Source organism: Erpetoichthys calabaricus, chromosome 2, assembly GCF_900747795.2.
Source record: "Erpetoichthys calabaricus chromosome 2, fErpCal1.3, whole genome shotgun sequence".
Lineage (NCBI taxonomy): Eukaryota > Metazoa > Chordata > Cladistia > Polypteriformes > Polypteridae > Erpetoichthys > Erpetoichthys calabaricus.
In genome coordinates, this window is record NC_041395.2 from 270,073,065 (window position 1) to 270,095,655 (window position 22,591).

At 36.6% G+C, this 22,591-nt stretch overlaps 1 protein-coding gene across 3 annotated transcripts in view; it reads left to right on the forward strand.

The window, feature by feature from the left end:
- Positions 1 to 22,591, forward strand: part of LOC114645594 (A disintegrin and metalloproteinase with thrombospondin motifs 14) — a 328,718-nt gene that overhangs the window by 113,784 nt on the left and 192,343 nt on the right. The window lies entirely within an intron of this gene.

A 22,591-nucleotide genomic window follows, 5' to 3' on the forward strand; every position in this document is an offset into this window, starting at 1 on the left:
AGGTGTTTCTAGCGTCTTAATCGAAGAAAAAAGTGAGAAGCATCTGTGCAGATACATGGGAAACAAAAAAGGTGTTCCTGCCTTGCCCAGAGCTGCTACTTCAAACAGTGGAACAAGCCAGTCCTTTGCTTCCACTTCTTTACACGGCCAATGTGTGCCCCAAGATTAGAACTCTGTGACCACATTAATGAATATTTTATTTACTTACTGCTAGTTTGTGGCTGTTTGTTGCATATTGTTTATTACGTTCATTCCATCTGCATCTTTTGTTGATCACATATTTGGCCAAAATAATTAGTCCAGCATAGTTAGCAGATTTTTTCCTAGCCATTAAGGACACTTTAAAGACCATTACACCATTATAATCCACTGAAATCTAGTCCAGTTCCTCCTTCCCCATTGACTTCAGTGCATTTTATGGAGTTTTATCAAGTTCATAAACATTTCTGTGATTTCACCAAATGCAAAGTGTAGCTGCTGGTGTGTAAGGCAGGATCAAGCATGGGTCAAACACGTGCTGAAAGAAATCTCTCAATCTAAAAGTTCATTTTAAAAGATTTAGTGAAAATTCAAAGCAAATAATCCACACAAGAATAAAGATAAAATGTAGTTACACACATAGATTAAAAGGCAAAAAATTGAAAAAATGTCTTTTCTCTAAACTTAGCTTTTCTTGTCAAACTTCGGTTGTTTCTGTACTTAAAGATGTTTTACTTCATCTACAGTATGCTCTAAACGTACAGTACTGCACATTCAAAAGAGAATGTTGTCTTTCATGCTATTGGGCACGTAAGGCACGGTTTAAAACTATGTGCCCTTCATGCCTTACTCTTGGCAAGGCAGGTCACTAAGTGAGGCTAATGTACATTAAGAAAGGCTTGAATTAGTTAGAATATACCAATTCAATTCAACTTGTGGGGTTTGTAATACAGTGATCCCTCGCTATATCGCGCTTCGCCTTTCGCGGCTTCACTCCATCGCGGATTTTATATGTAAGCATATTTAAATATATATCGCAGATTTTTTGCTGGTTCGCGGATTTCTGCGGACAATGGGTCTTTTAATTTCTGGTACATGCTTCCTCAGTTGGTTTGCCCAGTTGATTTCATACAAGGGACGCTATTGGCAGATGGCTGAGAAGCTACCCGGCTTACTCTCTCTCTCTCTCTCTCTCTCTCTCTCTCTCTCTCTTGCGCTGACGTAGGGGGGTGTGAGCAGGGGGGCTGTTCGCACACCTAGACGATACAGACGCTCGTCTAAAAATGCTGAAAGATTATCTTCACGTTGCTACCTTCTGTGCAGCTGATTAGTGAAGCTGCACGGTGCTTCGCATACTTAAAAGCTCGAAGGGCACGTATTGATTTTTGCATGTTTGTTTTTCTCCGTCTCTCTCTATCTCTCTCTCTCTCTCCCTGCTCCTGACGGAGGGGGTGTGAGCTGCCGCCTTCAACAGCTTTGTGCCGTGGTGCTTCGCATACTTAAAAGCTAAACAGCCCTATTGATTTGTTTGCTCTATCTATGTGACATTCTGTGCTCCTGACAAGCACTCCTTTGAAGAGGAAGATATGTTTGCATTCTTTTAATTGTGAGATGGAACTGTCATCTCTGTCTTGTCATGGAGCACAGTTTAAACTTTTGAAAAAGAGACAAATGTATGTTTGCAGTGTTTGAATAACGTTCCTGTCTCTCTACAACCTCCTGTGTTTCTGCGCAAATCTGTGACCCAAGCATGACAATATAAAAATAACCATATAAACATATGGTTTGTACTTCGCGGATTTTCTTATTTCGCGGGTGGCTCTGGAACGCAACCCCCGCGATGGAGGAGGGATTACTGTAACCTCCCATAGACTATGCACTAATAACTAGAAAATGGCCTTACACAACGTAAAGCAAATTTAGTGGGGTTTGCTCTCTATTATAAAAGAGTAGTCACAGTGAGACATTCTAAAGTCATATTGTCGTAGGCATGAAGGAACCCCACTTAGCATTTCTTGACACACTTCTGCTGAATATTTTGTTGGCTGAAAGCACTTAATGATAGTATTTCAGAGAGAGATGTGCAGCATTGTTCATATTCACCATTAGTTTTGTTTTCATTCTCTCCTCCACCATAACGTCCAGCAGGTTGAGAATATATCCCATAACTGAGCCTGCCTTCTTAATTAACTTGTTGATTCAGTGGGCCTCTTGTGAAGTTATCTTACCAGCCCAGCACACTACAGTGCAAAAAAAGCACTCTGGCTATCAAAGAGTTATAGAATACATAAAGGATGATGCTATCCATTAAGAGAATTCAGTCTCCTCAGAAAAAAGAACCTGTTCTGCCGTTTCTTATATGACTTCACTCTTTTGCTAGACAAGTCCAGCCTGTCATTTATGTTTTCCCCAAAGTACTTATATAAGTATGCTATCTCCACATTCACTCCCTGCAGAATGACCACATATAGAGGCTCTTTGGTGCGGTGAAAGTGAATAACTAGTTCTTTGGTTTTGCTAATGATAAGTAGCAAAAAGTTCTCTATGCACCAAGAAACAAAGTTCTCCACCTGACTCCTATATTCTGTCTCATTTATTTTGTCAATCCATCTAATTAGTACAGAATAATCTGAGAATTTCTGCAAGTGACATGACCTGAAGTTATATTTATAGTTCAAGGTGTTACAGGGTGAAGAGAAAAGGAGACAGGACTGCTCCTTTTGATAATCCAGTTTTGATCACATTCACATCAGAGACACACAAACTGATCCTCACAAACTACGGTCTGCCAGACAAATAGTTCATCAACCTGGGCACCATAGGCTCAACCATCTTCATATTTATATAAAACCTGGCATGTTCTGAACCTTATCAACATCTTCCATGGTAACAGTTTTCCTTTGGAAATCCAACTAAGATTCAAAGCTACCAAAGGCAGTAAATGTCCACCACGTCCAGATGGAGGCAACTTTACAAATGGCGAGCCAACTGAAAGTACAGTTTACTTCTGTACACAATAGACCACATACCTGAAAGTGAGGAATGAATGGTCTTTCCGCCTCATTAGAATTTCAGTGATTTTCATAATGTTGCACATTGAGAGAATTTAACACTAGAATCCCTGAAGTCTATGAAAAAAGTTGTAATGCCTGGCCACCTTAAATTCCTTCTCACCTTTTCATAAGCGTCTTTGTTTTGCAAATGTGTCAATCAGCACAGGCAGCAAGCAGCCTGCTATCCCATCCTCCATTGACGCAGCTGAAGTGAGATGCAAAATTCTCAGAGCTCAAGTCTGTTTATCTGGGTATGCAGTGCCTTGCGTTGTATAGGGTAAATAATATATCATTATTTGGAATGCATACATTTCATGTGTGTTCCATGTCTACAAAGATCTGGATGAATGTAGGATAACAGTAAATGTGAGGCAAGAAATGTTTAACACATAACTAAAATAAACATTTTTCATGTTATAGTATTAATTGATAAAATGTTGACGTAAAATATGTAATGTGTGAAGACAGAAGTTCAAATTTCACAAAAGGTATAACAAAACAAGTGCGCCTTAATTCAAGAATATAACCAAAGAAAAAGAAATTATTCAGTTTACATGTTGCTGTCAGTATGTAAAAACTAAAGCCCATTTATCAATTGCATGGGTGGGTTAAAGGTAAGAACTGCTAATTTGAAATCAAGAGATTGTACATTCGATCCCGGGTCTTCCCCGCATTTTCCGTTTTGAGTAGTGAGCTGCTATTATTATCTATACTAATAAAAGGCAAAGCCCTCACTGACTGACTCACTGACTGACTGACTGACTGACTCACTCACTCATCACTAATTCTCCAACTTCCCGTGTAGGTAGAAGGCTGAAATTTGGCAGGCTCATTCCTTACAGCTTACTTACAAAAGTTAGGCAGGTTTCATTTCGAAATTCTACGCGTAATGGTCATAACTGGAACCTGTTTTTTGTCCATATACTCTAATGGAGGAGGCGGAGTCACGTATCGCGTCATCACGTATTACGCCTCCTACGTAATCACGTGAAGTGAAAACAAGGAAGAGATTTACAGCACGAGTCAAACGCGGGAACGAAGGTAAATGACATTAATTGTTGAGTGTCTTTTAATACTGTGTAATTGTTGAGTGTCTTTTAATACTTTGTAAGCATACATATTAACAGATGTGCAATTAAACGTGTGCATTTACGGGGTGATTTCTCAGGCTTAAAGCTCGAAGTGATCACTCGAGTGAAGGCAGCTTCACAAAAAAAAACAGATCCTTAACAAATTGTTATTGCTATATTTTCCCTCAATTTTAAAAGGTTTTCTTTTCTTCTTAATAAAAATTTAAAAGCAGAACTTCGCCAGTGCGAACCGCGGGGATTTGAGCGACTGACACATACAGACATATTCATGAGTGCAGGTACTTCGGAAAGAAAGCACCGTGTAAACCTAAAGTTTAAATTAAGTTCATAGACCTACAAAAGGTTGCCATTGATTTCAGGCAAGATTGCTTTTCTCCTGTACAACTATACGTTGCATTTTCAAGAGTGTGCTTGCACGGCTTGGTCATATTACAACCGGAGTGCTGAACTGACAACGTGGTATACAAACAGAACAATCGTAAAAACAGGATGAAATAAAAAGGCTGCTTCCGTTGGCAAAGCAATGAAAAAGGAAGACCTTATATGACGTTCGTTTATAAAACAGCGGAGAGGCTGTGTGAAGTCAGCTTCACAAAAAAACAGATCCTTAACAAATTGTTATTGGTAGATTTTCACTCAATTTAAAACGATTTTCTTCTTAATAAAAATTTAAAAGCAGTACTTCGCCGCTGCAAAGCACGAGGATGTATATATATAGATAGATAGATAGAGATATATATGTACAGTGATCCCTCGCTATATTGCGCTTCGCCTTTCGCGGCTTCACTCCATCGCGGATTTTATATGTAAGCATATTTAAATGTATATCGCGGATTTTTCGCTGCTTCGCGGGTTTCTGCGGACAATGGGTCTTTTAATTTCTGGTACATGCTTCCTCAGTTGGTTTGCCCAGTTGATTTCATACAAGGGACGCTATTGGCAGATGGCTGAGAAGCTACCCGGCTTACTTTCTCTCTCTCTCTGTCTCTCTCTCTCTCTCTTGCGCTGACGTAGGGGGGTGTGAGCATGGGGGCTGTGTGCAGCTGCTTCCTGAAGGACATGCTGTACGGTGCTTCGCATACTTAAAAGCTCAAAGGGCACGTATTGATTTTTGACTTTGTTTTTCTGTGGCTCTCTCTCTCTCTCTCTCTTCCTGCTCCTGACAGAGGGGGTGTGAGCTGCCGCCTTCAACAGCTTTGTACCGGCGGTGCTTCGCATACTTAAAAGCCAAAAAGCCCTATTGATTTTTTTTTTGACTTCTTGCTTTGTTCTCTCTCTCCTGACGCGCACTCCTTTGAAAAGGAAGATATGTTTGCATTCTTTTAATTGTGAGACAGAACTGTCATACTCTGTCTTGTCATGGAGCACAGTTTAAACTTTTGAAAAAGAGACAAATGTTTGTTTGCAGTGTTTGAATAACGTTCCTGTCTCTCTACAACCTCCTGTGTTTCTGCGCAAATCTGTGACCCAAGCATGACATTCTAAAAATAACCATATAAACATATGGTTTCTACTTCGCGGATTTTCCTATTTCGCGGGTGACTCTGGAACGCAACCCCCGCGATGGAGGAGGGATTACTGTATATATATAGATAGATAGATAGATAGATAGATAGATAGATAGATAGATAGATATATATATATATATATATATATATATATATATATATATATATAGATATATGTGTATGTATGTAGATATGTATATATGTGTATATATATGTAGATATGTAAATATGTATATGTATATATATGTGTCTGTATGTGTGTGTATATATATATATATATATATATATATATATATATATATATATATATATATATGTGTGTGTATGTATGTATGTGTGTATATGTATGTGTATATATATGTTGATATATGTATATATATGTGGATGTGTATATGTATATATATATATGTAGATATGTGTATATATAGATATGTATATATAAGTATATATGTTTATGTATATATATGTTTACATAACCTCTTTAACACACTACTTCTCCGCTGCGAAGCGCGGGTATTTTACTAGTTACTATTATATAATAAAAACATACATTTGATTTGAGTCTGTAACACCTGTTGTAAATTTTTGCTACTTGTAAAAGTTAGTGTTTTTTTATTCAGTTTTATTCTGTCAGTCACGTTCATGTGGTACAACGAACTTGCCTCTCCCTCTCTTAGTTGATGGTGTTTATCTTCATTCTTTTCACAAGAGCAGCGATGACCACAGTTGGTGGTGCGGTTGATGCCTGGTAAAAACTAGATTCAGTGACGCTATCAGACTATCATGCTGTATTTGCTCTTTGACAAGAAAGACACCCATACAGAACGTGTGAAAAATAACAGATTTGCATGTGCATGTGCAATGCTACTCCTTATTTAGGAAAAGATCCCAGTCATCCCACAGGAAAAAGACTTTCCGAGACTATGCTCATAAACCCATTTCTGGACAAAGGTAGAACCATAACAACAGACAACTTCTTCACGTTGCCTTCACTGGCTAATAAATTGCTGCACTGCAACACAACTCTGCTTGGCACCATAAAGTGGGACAGGAACTTCCACCTGCAGCTAAAGTCACTTCAGTATGCATGCAATTCTCTGTGCTAGTGTTTAGATCTGGCCATGCCATGCTGACCATCGTATGCGCCCAAAAAGAAGAAGTTTGTATGCATTTCCAATAGTATGTAATGTAATGCAGAGATTGGGCAAGATCGATAAAAAAACAATGTTTAAATGACAAATCATGTTCAGATGACATAGCGTTTTCAAATAATTGCATTGTCATGCATGGATGTGTGTGTGCATGCCTGAAAGTGGCAGAGACAGTTTTGGTATCATTCAAGTGGTTACTGGAATATAAAGTAAACACTTTTGCAAAGGTATAACGAAACAAGTTGTGCTTTTATTCAAGAATAAAACTGAATTAAAAAAAATCAAGTAACAAACTAGATACCATGAAGACATGGTTCACCAGCATTTATGTGTCTGCTTATATCCCTTCAGTGATATCTTTTACAAGTAGTAAAACTTTGTACTGCATGATACAGACTAAAAGCAAATGTATGTTTTTATTATATACTAGTAATAATAACAGCAGCTCATTACTCATAACTGTAAATGCGAGAAAGACCCGGGATCGAACCCACAACCTCTTGCTTTAGAAGCAGCTATTCTTACCTCTACACCAACCATGCAATTGATATTGGGTCTTTGGTTTTAACATATTCACAGCAACATGTAAATTGCATAATTTCTTTTTCTTCCGTTATATTCTTGAATAAAGATGCTCTTGTTTTGTTATACCTTTTGTGAAAGTTTTTAATTGATATTTGGAGTTCAGTCTTCACACATTATATACTTCACTTCAGCATTTTGTCATTATTATAACATGAAAAACATTTCTGTTTTAGTTATGTGTTCAACATTTCTTTTCTCGCATTTCCTGTCATCCTACATTCATCCAGATCTTTGTAGACATGGAACACACATGAAATGTATGCATTCCAAATAATGATATATTATTTACCCTATACAATTCCAGGCACTTCACACCCAGATAAACAGAATTGAGCTCTGAGAATTTTGCATCTCACTTCAGCTGCGTTGATGAGGGATGGGATAGCAGGCGGTGCTGCTTGACACTTTTGCAAAACAAAGACGCTGATGAAGAGGTGCGAAGGAATTTAAGGTGGCCAGCCATTACAACTTTATTCGTAGGATTCATGGATTCTAGTGTTAAAAGATAAGAATGGTATTTTTAAAGTTATTTCTTCACAAACATGGTATGCATTAATTTGCCACAAGAGATTGTGTTCTAAAAAGTTCTATCATTCTGTCATTTTTATAAATTAAACTAGCAAAATACCCGCGCTTCGCAGCGGAGAATTAGTGTGTTAAAGAGGTTATGAAAAAGAAAAGGAAACATTTTAAAAATAACGTAACATGATTGTCAATGTAATTGTGTTGTCATTGTTATGAGTGTTGCTGTCATTCATATATATATATATATATATATATATATATATATATATATATATATATATATATATATATATATATATATACACACACACAGACACACATAAACATATATATACATATACATATATACATATATATACATATCTACATATACACATATATACATATATATATACACATATCATCATATATATACACATACATATACACACATACATACACACACACATATACATATATACATATACACATACATACATACACATACATATATATATATATATATATATATATATATACACATACATACATACATACACACATATATATATATATACACACAGACACATATATATACATACATTGGAACCTCGGTTCACGACCATAATTCGTTCCAAACCTCTGGTCGTAAACCGATTTGGTCGTGAACCGAAGCAATTTCCTCCATAGGATTACATGTAAATACAATTAATCCGTTCCAGACCGTACAATATATATGTAAATATATTTTTTTAAAGATTTTTTAAGCACAAATATAGTTAATTACACCATAGAATGCACAGTGTAATAGTAAACTAATGTAAAAACATTGAATAACACTGACACAAAAACCCAGGCTCCTTCCTCAGCTGCACACACAGGCTCTCTCTCTCTGCAGTGTGTGAGCCCCCCTCCTCCCTCCTCAGCTGCACACGCAGGCTCTCTCTCTCTGCAGCGTGAGCCCCCCTCCTCCCTCCTCAGCTGCACACACAGGCTCTCTCTCTCTCTGCAGCACGTGAGCCTCCCTCTCTCAGCAGCACATGAGCGCTCTCTCTCTCTCTGTGACATTGCAGCAGTTCGGCTGTAGCCTTACAATCCGATCTTTTTAAATGAGTTTTAAGCACAGGGGTAAAAAAAGGAACATTTGAACAAATCCGAACTTTATTTAAAAGCCAACCAAGACAGTAACGTTTTAGGAGTTCAGGCTAATAGCATTACAACCCGATCGCATTAAACACGCTTTTTAAATGAGTTTTAAGCACAGGGGGAAAAAAAGGAACATTTGAACAAATCCGAACTTTATTTAAAAGCCAACGAAGACAGTAACGTTTTAGGAGTTCAGGCTAATAGCATTACAACCCGATCGCATTAAACACGCTTTTTAAATGAGTTTTAAGCACATGGAAAAAATTAAACATTTGAAAAAAAGAGAAAAGTAATATTGCAACACTTTCTTCTCACCATTCTTCACTTGCTTAGAAGCCATGGTTAACTGCAAAAGAACACGAAATACTGTAGAGCACAAAGAGTTCACAGGTAAAGCACGCACTCTGACTGAGAACAATGAACAGGAAGAGGCTGAACACGTGCTTAAATACAGTAATCGGCGCGTTCGAACCATAAGGGAAATGAAATAGAGCACAAAGACTTCACAGCGAAAGCACGCACGCACGGAGAACAATGCAACATGTGCGGTGCACAAACCGAAAGGGAAACTGGCTTGTTCGCAAGCGTTACCTGGTAGGTAACCACCCATACAATCAGATTGTGATTCAGACTACGAATGCCGTGAATTTAATTACCCCTAACTACATGCTGTCAAATAAACGAACCACAAGCCGTGGCGCGATGTTAGGGGCTTCGCCTCTAGCGCTGACGTCCGAGGTTCGATTCCCGTAAGGGAGTGCAGTGAGTGTGTACGCCTGATGAGCCAAGAATTAGGGCGAAACACGTGTCGCGTACTTTGCATTATTTGACAGTAAACTATTTTCAACCATTCTATGATCTGCTTCTCACAACTGAAGGCACCGTGGCGAATGTTAGCTGACTTGCTGGCCTACATATATACTGTACTAGCAAAATACCCGCGCTTCGCAGCGGAGAAGTAGTGTGTTAAAGAGGTTATGAAAAAAAAAGGAAACATTTTAAAAATAACGTAACATGATTGTCAATGTAATCGTGTTGTCATTGTTATGAGTGTTGCTGTGTTTTATATATATAAAATACACACACACACATATAAACATATATATACATATACATATACACATATATATACATATCTACATATATATATATATATATACATATACACATCCACATATCAACATATATATATACACATATATACACACACACACGCTTTATGGGTGATGATTGTTTTACTCTTTTTATGTTTATTTTATTTTATTGTAGAATCAACTCCTATCTGCGCACAGCAGGGCAGCCGTGGGCGGATGCGTATGGTGTATTCACTGCATGTTATCGTGGATTGCGCTGTCAGTGGTATTTTGATAAAAGAATTTGAACAACATATAAGAAGCGTATAAATTATTAAACAGTACAACATTAACATTTAAGAAGTAAAGTTACATTAAGTACTACTGCAGTGCCTTCGGGTATACGTCATTTTTTGTTTGCCCATTACATGCTTAAATGTATACATTTTTTGGTGCACCTACCCGAGAACACGCGACATATAACCGAGCGTGGGAGAAGCATGGATTTTAAACACGCGTTGAGTTCATCTGCTGGTCTCCCTCGTGGAATAACTGGTAATGTTTGACTAAAATCTACAGCGAGTAAAACGACATTACCTCCTATTTTTTTTTTTACGATCTCTGAGATCTTGCTTTTTTCGGTTCAAGGCTTCATAAGCTGTTTTATGTTGTATGGTGTACTTATCCCAAACCATCATCTTTGAATGTTGCAAGACTTTCGCCTTGTATGTAGATCGGGGTAATTACATTCATTGCATTCCTAGTCTGAATCACAATCTGATTGTATGGGTGGTTACCTGGCACTGTAGGGTTGCCACCCGTCCTTTAAAATACGGAATCGTGGCGCGTTTGAGAATGAAATTGCGCGTCCCGTTTTGAATCAATACTGGACGGGATTTATCCCGTATTTTTTTTATCATTTTTTTTTTAAAGCAGCGTCTCATGCAAATCATCCCACACGCATTTTATGAAGATACCTCCTTTCCTACTTTTGATTGGGTAATACTTGATGTCATCGTTAGTTTGATTGGTGTTTTTAACTGTCCAGTGAGGAGGGCGTGTCTTTTAAGTACAGTCTGCAAAGTGTTGGCACTGAGATATGGCGTCAGCGCCATAGTTCAAGCCCCTAACGTTGCGGTCAGCAAGTCGGCTAACATCCGCCATGTGCCGTCTTTCAGTTGCGAGAAGCAGATCATAGAATGGTTGAAACTGTTGCCCCTAACGTTGCGCCACGGCGTGTGGTTCGTTTATACCTCGTGTCTTCTCATTAAACTTTTATGTCGCGAATATGTTATTGCAATCCGCAGCGGGAGCGTTTCTATAAACTTAATTTAAACTTACGTTTTACACCGTGCTTTGTTTCCCTTATGAACATGCTTGTATGCTTAACTCGCTCCGTTCTCAATTGTTTAATTAATTTTTTGCTCTTCGCTGTTTGCGGCTGTTCCTCCATTTCCCCCTACTTCGTTCTTTTATCTCGCGAATATGTTATTGCAATCCTTAACGGGAGCGTTTCAATAAACTGATTGAAAATAGTTTTGCATTTACCTTTTTAGTAAAAGGCGAGCTTTTAAGCCTGAGAAATCACCCCGTAAATGCACACGTTTAATTGCACATGTGTTAATATGTATGCTTACACAGTATTAAAAGACAGTCAAAAATTAACGTCATTTACCTTCGTTCCCGCGTGTGACTCGTGCTGTAAATCTCTTCCTTGTTTTTAGTTCACGTGATTACGTAGGAGGCGTGATGACGCGATACGTGACTCCGCCTCCTCCATTACAGTGTATGGACAAAAAATATGTTCCAGTTATGACCATTACGCTTTGAATTTCGAAATGAAACCTGCCTAACTTTTGTAAGTAAGCTGTAAGGAATGAGCCTGCCAAATTTCAGCCTTCCACCTACACGGGAAGTTAGAGAATTAGTGATGAGTGAGTCAGTCAGTCAGTCAGTCAGTGAGGGCTTTGCCTTTTATTATTATAGATAAACATATATATATATATACATATCTATATATATATATATAAACTTGTATCTCGCGAATATGGTATTGCAAACGGCAGCGGGAGCGTTTCTATAAACTTAATTTAAACTTACGGTTTACACCGTGCTTCGCTTCTTATTGTTTCGCTGCCTTCTCAATTGTGTAATGAATGTTTTCTTCAGCGCTGTTTGGGGCTCTTCCTTGTTTTGTACATACTGCGTTCGCAGTCAGTTCACTTGATTACGTGGGAGGCGTGATAACGCGATACGCAACTCCGCCTCCCACGGCCAGCGAGCTGCAGTCCATTACAGTATATGGACAAAAAAGAGGTTCCAGTTATGACCGTTACGCTTTGAATTTCGAAATGAAACCTGCCTAACTTTTGTAAGTAAGCTGTAAGGAATGAGCCTGCCAAATTTCAGCCTTCCACCTACACGGGAAGTTGGAGAATTAGTGATGAGTCAGTCAGTCAGTCAGTGAGGGCTTTGCCTTTTATTAGTATAGAGTTTTTGTATCAACACTAGAATTATCAAAGCCTACAAAAAAACTTGTAATCCCGGCCCACCTTAAATCCCTTTGCACCTCACAGTCAGCGTCTTTTGTGTTGCAAATGTGTCAATCATCAGAAACAGCAAGCAGCCTGTTTTTCATGTTTTAAAAATAATTGATAAAATGTTGACATGAAGTGTGTAATGTGTGAGTACTGAAGTCCAAATATCAAGTAACACTTTCACAGAAGGTACAAGTATTACAAAACAAATGCTCTTTTATTCAAGAATATAACCGAAGAAAAAGAAGTTGCTTTAGGTTAAGTCAATGACATGACTGCTTGGGTGGTGCAGCGGTAAGAGTTGCTGACTCATAATCAAGAGATCACTGGTTCAGTTGCCGGGTCCACCACTTACCATTCTGAGCTGCTATTTTTATTACTGTTATATAATGAAAACATACATTTGATTTGAATCTGTAACAGCCAGTGTATATGTATGATACTTGTAAAAGTTAGTGGGGTTTTTTTTTCACTTTTATTCTCTCAATCACAATCACGATACAACAACCCCTCCACCCAGTCCCGGATCTGACACTGTTAGTTTTTATTTGAGACTGGGAATAACTGTGGATTTCAGTGGTGTTTTGAGACAATGGAACTGTAAATTCTCTGATCTGGAGGGATAAAAGCTGACACACAAAAGCTAGTGAATCTGCCTTCTTGGTATCTCATTGTCACTTGAATTTTTTTTATTCAGTTTTATTGAGTGTTCCGGCTCACTCTGAATTAGTATGCACCATATGGTCCATGATGTCAAAGCCACACTAACAAAAAACAGAAACATAGGTATATATGATATTTGGAATAATTCATTTTATGACCTGTATAGTACACTTCGGAAAACATTGTGGCACTGATGCAACATTATTCATATTATTCATTCACATAACTTCATGTGGTTGTAATCAGTGACTGCGTTTTTTTTTTGTTTTTTTTTCACGCTCTTGCCCAATTTCCTCATTTTGGTGCATGATGGTGTTTCTTTTGTACCTCAGGACATGCAGAGGAAAGAATAGTACAGAGACATCAGTTCCGTGCTGTATACAATCATCAAATTCAAGTGTTAACAGTTCCCATACACCCAAGGACTGTCGTTCCTACATTTACGACATATGTACCTGTTACAATATACACACTTCTCTCTATGCTGTGGTTCCTATTACATTGAAGGAGCACCTGACACTGAGTTTGCTTTCCTGGGAGAAGCGGCGGTCTTGGAACAGAAGCTTGTTGATGTTGCATCCTCTTTTTCTTTTTCCATTTCCTTTTCTTGTAAGAAGCAGCAATGAAGTTCCTCTGCAAGGTGAGTGAAGAACTCTCTTCTTTTCTCAGTGATATTTGGACTTCAGTCTTCACACATTATATGCTTCATGTCTACATTTTGTCAATTATTACTAAAACATAAAAAAGTTTCTGTTTTAGCAATTTGTTTACATAGATAATTGTAGACACGGAACATACATGAAATGCAAGTTTTCCAAATGACAATATATTATTTACCCTCTACAACTCCAGGCACTTCACTCCCAGATAAACACTGAGCACTGAGAACCTTCTTTGTGACATGCTCTGCGGCAGTGGGTGGGGGGGATGGTATAGCAGGCTGCTTGCTGCTTGTGCCGATCAATACATTTACAACATAAAAGACACTGACAGAGAGGTGCGAAGGGATTTAAGGTGGGCCGGGAGTACGGGTTTTTTTGTAGGCTTTGGTAATATTAGTGTTAAGTAAACACACCTTACACATTTTTGAGGCATGGTTGTGACAACAAAAGGATTATGTAAATAATGAATTTTAGCAAAGATTCTTGGTACTACTTTTCTTAGGATATTATCTCCTGCTCACTCACAGTAGGTAGAGGTTTGACATTTTTCTCAGGTTCATCACCAGTGACCGTTTTTCCCTGGATTTGCCATAGCTTCAGGCTGAATATTTGCCTCTTTTTGTTTCTGGAATTCTGTTTCATTAACATATATCCTGCTATGTCTTGTAACAAGTAATACTGTGCCCTAAAGTGTGCTGCTGAGTGTCTTATATAGCGACAAAACTGTCAATCTGTTATTAAATCTGATTTGAGTATTTACCTGCCATCAAACTATTGTGACCACACATGAATCAAAACATGCTGCAGAGTTGGTGGCAAATGCATACTGAAATAATTTATTTTTCATATGCCATGTATTCTCAGATCATATTTTTTTTATGTGTAGTGCTGGAACATAATGAATCACAGAATTTGTTGTTTAACTGCAGTGAATACTCAAATCATATGATTTTTTTCCCTCAAATGGTGCCTCATATACAGTCAAGTTCCATGTTGCATTAGTCCATCCGGTTACAGCCACAGTACAATCCCAAATGTGTGACAGCATCGAGCAAAGAAAACTGACTATTGTTGACATACTGTACATTTTTGTGTCTGCTGCATCTGTGAAAAGGCTGGAAGCATAATTCCAGCATTGTCTTCACCTGTGGCTTCCTCCAGCAATTCTGTACTAAGTTTTGTGGTAGAGGCTACTTTTTGATTATTGCATTCTGTTTTGTTATAGTTTACATAGTCTATGTTTTGGGATTCATGCCACCAGGGATTGGCAACATGGTGCAAGTTGGTCGAACATGCAAATGATGGTTTCATTGTACTTTGTTCACACGACAATAAATCTGAACTGAAGTCATTACATTATATTTTTTATCAAAGACTAAGATTTTTTGAAAGATCCAAGGTAGCCTAAAAGTAGTTACTAGGTTCATAACGCCAGTCAACACTCAGGATTGTGCACTTTCTCTGGCATGTAGTTTGCATGCACAATAAAAAATATTCAAGTCCAAAAATGATCAGGTAGTTTTGAGATGGCACTTTTAAATAAATTTTGAGTGATTTTTTTTAATTGTATAGCATTGCTGATGCTGCTGCTGAAGCAATCTCTGTGCATCCAAATTTGCCTGCTTGCTGCAAATGCTTTTTTCTCTTCATTGACTGAAATGAATAGATTATCTACGGTTTTTCAGATTTGTCTGTGATCTTCTTCATCACTTGTAGTAAAAAACTGAGATTGTAAGTGTATATTTTTGTGTCTAGTTGTCTGTATAGCAAGGACAGCAATTCACATCTGGCCAGCAACATATAAGTATGTTAATATCAAAGACAAAAGAGGAGTGAGGAGGAGTGAAAAAATACATGCTAGTAAAAAATATGCCCCTGGGTTGGGTGAAAGGTTGCCACAGAGACAAGCAGTGAGGTGAAGAGCACAGTCGGTCTGCTTTTGAAAAAGGCCGAAACTCATAAAAATGTTTTTTCTGTCTTTGAAAATGACATGGATACATTGTTTTATGATGTGTGTAATGTCAATATGCAGATCCATAACTGTTAACATTCTTACCTAGAAAATGGTTGTGTCCGGTACACAATTTCATATGGCAAATTAATATATGCTATGACTGTGAAGAAATAAATGATTTGAAAAATACTAAACTTATCTAAGCCGAGTATTTTAAATGGAAACTGGTGTGTAGCCAGCAATATTATAAGTATCCATTTGCATGCTCTTATGAGGCAAAAGAGAAGCAAACAAGGCAACAGGCATGACAGTGATATTCTCACTACATAGTTCATCAAGAAATGCAACAAGAATAAAATAATACATTAATAAAAAAGGACAGCAGTAAAAATATGAAAATGGAATGTGGAGTAAAACATACTTACTGCTGAACGTGACATGTAAACCTTATCCTAGAAAATAGTAATCGGAATTACTGATGTGGTGGTCTCTTCAGTAAACCATTATTTATCAGATTATTTTTCTAAAAGAATCAAAACTTTATGGAAGGATTGCCATCATCAAAGCTAAATTGTCTAGACCAAAGTGAAATTCTTTGTCTTCCCAAATTAGTGTTCCTGTATATTATATTTTCCTCAGTAAGAGGTTTTAGATTTTCCACTTACTGAATTTAATTTCTCTCAGTGCTCAAAAGTATTTCAGTTTTTATCATACCCACATTTGCAGATAATTCACATACCAGAGTTTGTATTTGTTTTAAAATTAGAAACAAATGTGTATCAGTACACCTGAGCTTTCCTGTCTTCTGTGCATTTGAGATTCTGTGTATTCATCCCTCTTGAGACCTGTACTCCATTGTGTAAGCAAATCAGCCTTAGTTTTTTTCTTCATAAACACTAAAGTTTTGTTTTGTTATTTTTCCAAAATACCCCAGAATTAATTTGTTCCCTTTGCCCACAAGTAAATTATTTTTAAAAGACAAAATATTACAGTGATAATCAGTATCCACTTACAAAGGCTAAATTGTGCCAAGTATGCTGTTTGCAATAAGTACTGTAAACTTCACCATGGTCAGGGCCAGAATTGCAGCTTGTCATGCAGTGTCCTGAATGGGAAGGCTGGCTATAAATTATCCTGGCAAGGATACAAAGTTTCCAAATAATAAAAGGATACCCAGAATAAATTATTGCAGTGATGATTTAACAGTAGGAGACATTGAATGATAGATTAGTGTTCCGCAAAACCAACAGCCAGCAGGAGGCAAGTTTACTGTCTTTAATATTGTCTTCTGGGACTTTTGTTATTCAGGCATCTGCAGGGTATCCTACCACTTATAATATAATTGGGTCTTAAAGACTGAAGGGATATTTGAGGGTGTCAGTATGAGTGCTAAGAGGAGTTATACAGGGCATGAATTACCCAGGTGTTTAATGCACAAGTACAGTAGTTTCTTGAGAACGTTTCTGGCCAATAAACCACTGAGGTTACAGTCAAAAGGAGAGACTATGCCAAGGACTCGCCTTGTAGCAGAAGATATCAGAATGGTTCAAGAGAAAAGGAGGGGGAGGCAAAAAGGAAAGCTTATTTCATCTTTACTTGTTTGTAAATAGAAAGCCACCCTGGAGATTAGAGAGGGAAGCTTTATTATGGTTTCAGGGACTTAGAAAGGCTTTGTTGGTTTGTCATTATTTTGCTTCCTATATGTTATGACTCCTATAAATTTTATTGCTTAGCAATAAATCACCTTTTTCATTTAATATCAGTTTTGATATTTTCTTGATTTATGACTCCTGATGAGCTTTATCTGCTGGCCTTACTTTTACTTAAAAAGAGCAAATGACCTCAGCACCTGAGTGCATACAGATAATAGAGGTGCCTGCAGCATAACACACATAATCAATGGTACATCTGAAGACATCATCTACATAGGATACAGCAAGCAATAAAACTACAGGAAACTAAAGGGAGACAAAAATACTAAAAATGGAAACATAACAAAAAGAACAAAACAAGGCTTCTGAGGAGCTAACATTTTTATGAAAGCCTCTGGCAAGGCAAAAACTAGCTCTCGACAGAAAACCAGTTCACTATAGCACATTCTCTCACAGACATGCACCATAGACATTTATGCACATCTTTTTAATACTGGTGGAAATCAGGGTACAAGGAAAAATTCCACACAAAAATCCTGGAGGAGAAACAGAAACTTCAGACCTTAAGTTTTCAGGCTGATTTTCAAACCCATTCTTATGGAGATATAAGCTAAATGTGCTTGCCACTGTTACAGCTGTGCTGGCCCAGTACGTATTTGTGTCATCGTAATATTTATTTAATATTGAGCATAATATTTTAAATATACTACTGAAAGTGAAACATATAAAGCAAACATGAATGCAGAAGTGTGCAGTAGAAATGCTTATTTACATATGTATTCACATAAAGAGCAATTATTATTGAACCTATTTGCATGTATACCTAAAATGAGCATTGTAACCCTTAAAATAGGCCAAATGCATGCTGGAAACTGGAAGCAATCCTGTGCCTTGTAGTCCATAGTTATGGAATTTCTTGAAGTGAGTGAATTCAAGTAAGAAACTATTACAAATCGATGTGTTTTATACAGAAATTTAGTTTTAGGCATTGTCTTACTGATTTTTGAAAGCAAATGTGCACTATATTTTGCACTTGTATGCATCATTTGTGATTCCTTCTCTTTTTATTTAGACTGTCTTGGTAAAATAAGGGTGATGAAGGCAATTTACTGTATTTTACTAGGGAACAGTTTGTTGTTTTTTGTTTTTATTATATTGTAATAGTACAAAATTTTAACAAAAGTGACCAACTTGGTGAGTTTGTTTTATGCAGTATTAAAAATACAGTCAGTTGCAGCAAAGAAAAAAAAATACATTCAATGTTCAACCAGCTCCTGTCACCATAATCAGATTATCTTGAGAAAATCCTTCAAGTCATATGCACAAGGAGCCAGTTTCACTCTGTAACAGTTACAATATGGCACAGACAGGGTAGTCTGAATAGTTGCTCTTTGCCAGTCATTGGGGTAGTGACTGGAGATTATTGGTATACAATGAAGGGTAACTGAAAGCAGGATGTTTAATTGTTATGCATATGGATAAAATATACCATGCCTTCAGCATGATTTTAGAATATTTCAGTTTTAAAACCATTCATTTAAATTAAAAGCTCACTCACTATTAAGAGGTTTAGTTAGTATTGACATCATTGTGCCTAGTTCCACAACATTTGTTTAAAAAATGCATGAAGTGACTTCATAAAGATTTGTCTGTGCTCCTAGACTAAAAAGCAGATTAGGTGCCTTTGCATTTTGTATTTGTTTAATATTTCACTGATGATGATGTAAACATGTAAGTAGTTTTTTTAATTCAAAGTTCATCCTAATGTGTTACTGGATGTTTGTAATTAACGTAATTAAAATATGTTGATGATGTGCGTGTAAACAGAATGTAATACTGTTCTGAATCAAAATAAAACAGAGGTGCTTATAGTGGGTCCATCAGCTAAAGCCCAAATTGGTCTTGAACTTCTCGGCTCTTTCTCTGTCTTTTGCAAACCTCAAGTCCGCAATCTTGGTGTTATTTTTGATAGTAAACTCTCTTTTGAGAAACAGATTAATTCTGTAGTCAAGAGTTGCTTTTTCCAGCTTCATGTTTTAGGTAAGATCAAGCCTTTTTATATTCTAGGGATCTTGAGAAAGCTACTCATGCTTTTATCTTTTCTCGCCTTGATTACTGCAACTCGCTGTATTCTGGGATTATCTAATCCCTGTTACGCAGGTTACAGTTGGTCCAGAATGCTGCCACTCGCTTTCTGGTTGGGGCAAGTCTGATTCTGTTTCTTCAATATTAGCTTCTTTACACTGGCTGCCTGTCAGTTTTCAAATTGATTATAAAATCTTGTTGCTAGTTTTTAAATCTTTACATGGGCTTGCTCCTGCATATTTATCTGAATTGTGTGCTTTACACCAGCCATCTAGAGTGTTTAGATCTTCTGGTCAGTTGTCTCTTGTTGTCCCTCATACAAAGTGTAAAACTAAGGGGGACAGGGCTTTTGCAGCTGCTGCTCCATGCCTGTGGAACTCTTTACCTCATTACATAAAGAAGCCGTCTACAATAGAACTGTTCAAAACAAGATTAAAGACTTATTTCTATTCACTTGCTTTCCGTGACCTTCAGTAATACTGATGGTTTCCTCATTGTGATTATGTAATCTTACTTCTATTTATTATTTATTTTATTTATGTTCATTTATTTTATTTCTATTTATGTTTTTTATGTTAATTGTATGTTTTTTCTTCTTGTATTGTAAAGCACTTTGGCCACAGCCATCCTATGTTGTTTTAAATGTGCTATATAAATAAATTGACATTGACATTGACAGTTAAGCAGGCCATGTTATTTAACACACACTTCTGATGTCATATTTAAAATAATTATTGATACCTTAGAATAAATGCTGCTTGGGTGAAAGTTACATTTATCTAAGTACAGTAAAGAGATGTTGATGTATAATAATGTTAATAATTGTCCATTTTCTCTTGGTGGCTTTGGACAGTCTTCAGTTAATTGTAAGGTTCTTTGTCATGTTACTGTCAGCTTATGCCATTTAACAGCATCTTCTGTGAAAGAAATATTGCACAGTGATGTATTATAAATTATTTGAATAAAAGTACTTATCTGAGATCTGATTAAACTAGGATCTAGCAAAGTAAAAAGCTACACAAAGCTGTAGCCTTGAAGTTGAAACAAGTTACACATCTATAGTAATTTTGAAGAAGAAGTCTGGTGCATTTTATGTTCTGGCTGTATTGCTCCAAAGAGCAGTATTGTTTTTTTTTCACAGAACCACAATGTTGGTTCTAGGCATGTACAAGCCTCTTTTATTACAATACTCAAGTCGTTGCCCAAGAGAAATTAAAATATAGCTTGTTTCTTGAAAACCTCTGCTTGTGGTAGACAATTTCCTTATAAATGATTCCCTACTGCACTTGCCTTTGCTGATATTTTCTTTTTTTTTATTAATTCCCAAAAATGCATGTTACAACAGAAATGTTATAATACAACAGTTAAGCACAAATAACTGTTAACATACAGTAAAATTAAAGCAAAAAAGTCCAATCAGACACATTCAATCCAATATGTCACAGAATTTGTTAAACTGAAAACCCCATCCTTAATCTCCTTAGCGTTATGTTTAACCCCCGTGAAATGAAAAAAGTTTTTAGGTATAACAGAATCATGTAACTATTAAAATTTAAACATAAATACAGTAGGAAAGGTAGTGGGCACTGCTGTACTGATAGATATAAACTACACATTCTTTGTGTAACATGTTTTGAAACAGTTACCAACACACAGCCCAATGTTGCAGTAAGGTCAGTAGAAGTGTCTTCCTTTGTACATTTTTCTTATACTTTTACACAATGCTGTTATTTAATCCACTAGATAGTCAAAGATATTAACTTGAACAGATAGCTAATTAGTGTTTAAAAATCAAATTATAAAGTCTGTGTTATACATCCTCAAATGATATTTTTTAGCAGAAATCTTGGTAGGGCACCAGTATAGTTACTTTAAAATAACATTAATGAATTCTTTTCAAATTATGAAGAAGCTCTGAATAGTTCTTGTAAAGAAAATTTGTTTTTTCTAGTTTTATATAATATGTTGTTTTCCCATTGAAGTATGGAGGGTGGGTTAAGATTCTTTCAGTTGAATAATGTAGTATACCAATGTAATAATATATGACAGTGTTTCCCAAACCCAGCCTTGAGGATTGCATGTGGATTTTTTCTGTCTTATTCTACATTCAGATAAGCACAACAGTGTGATTTCTGAATTTATAAGACATTTTGAAATATTTGTATTTTTGGTATAGCTTTAAATGCTTAACTGTCTTTTGTTGTTTTCTGTATAGTTTGCTCACTTAATTGCATTCTAATAATGATCGTTAACAACAAGCAGAGAAGACACCTGGGCAAATGAATTCTGAAAAGCTTTACTTCAGGATCCTGGTACGCTGGTCCTGAATAACATATTCTTTTGTAAATAATGAATGAAATAACCACAACACATGGAAAATCTGAATGACAATCATGGTGATGATGAAAATCTTAAAATCTTGAAAAGTAATACACATAAATGTTTAGTACATTCTAATAAAAATTTACCAAACCTAGTTTTGTAATTTCTTCTTTGACCTCAAAGCATATAAAATGTGAAAAAAACTGCTTGCTTAGTTAGTCTAGGAATCTAATCAAAAACAGAAGTTGGTTGGATTAAAGCCTTAGGACTGAGTTTCAGAAACCCTGATATTGCTAGGTAGCCTAATCATGTCAGAAATAGCTCCAAACACAGCTGTAAGAGGATTTGAGGTGATATTTTTATTACTGAAACTTGCATTTACCTAGTCTAATTATATTACTTCTGATCCAAATGTAAATTATCATCTTAATATGTTATGATTAATTTTGTCTGTTTTATGTTGGAGCTTGAATAAATAAATGAAGACCAAAAATGAAAGCCTTTGTTGACTGCTGTAGTCTTCATCACCCAACTTTTAGAGTCAAAGATTTTTCTTTCAACAAAGAATGTGTGAATGACGGCAGCAAGTTATGCCCAAGATATAATAGACTGTAGAAAATAATTAA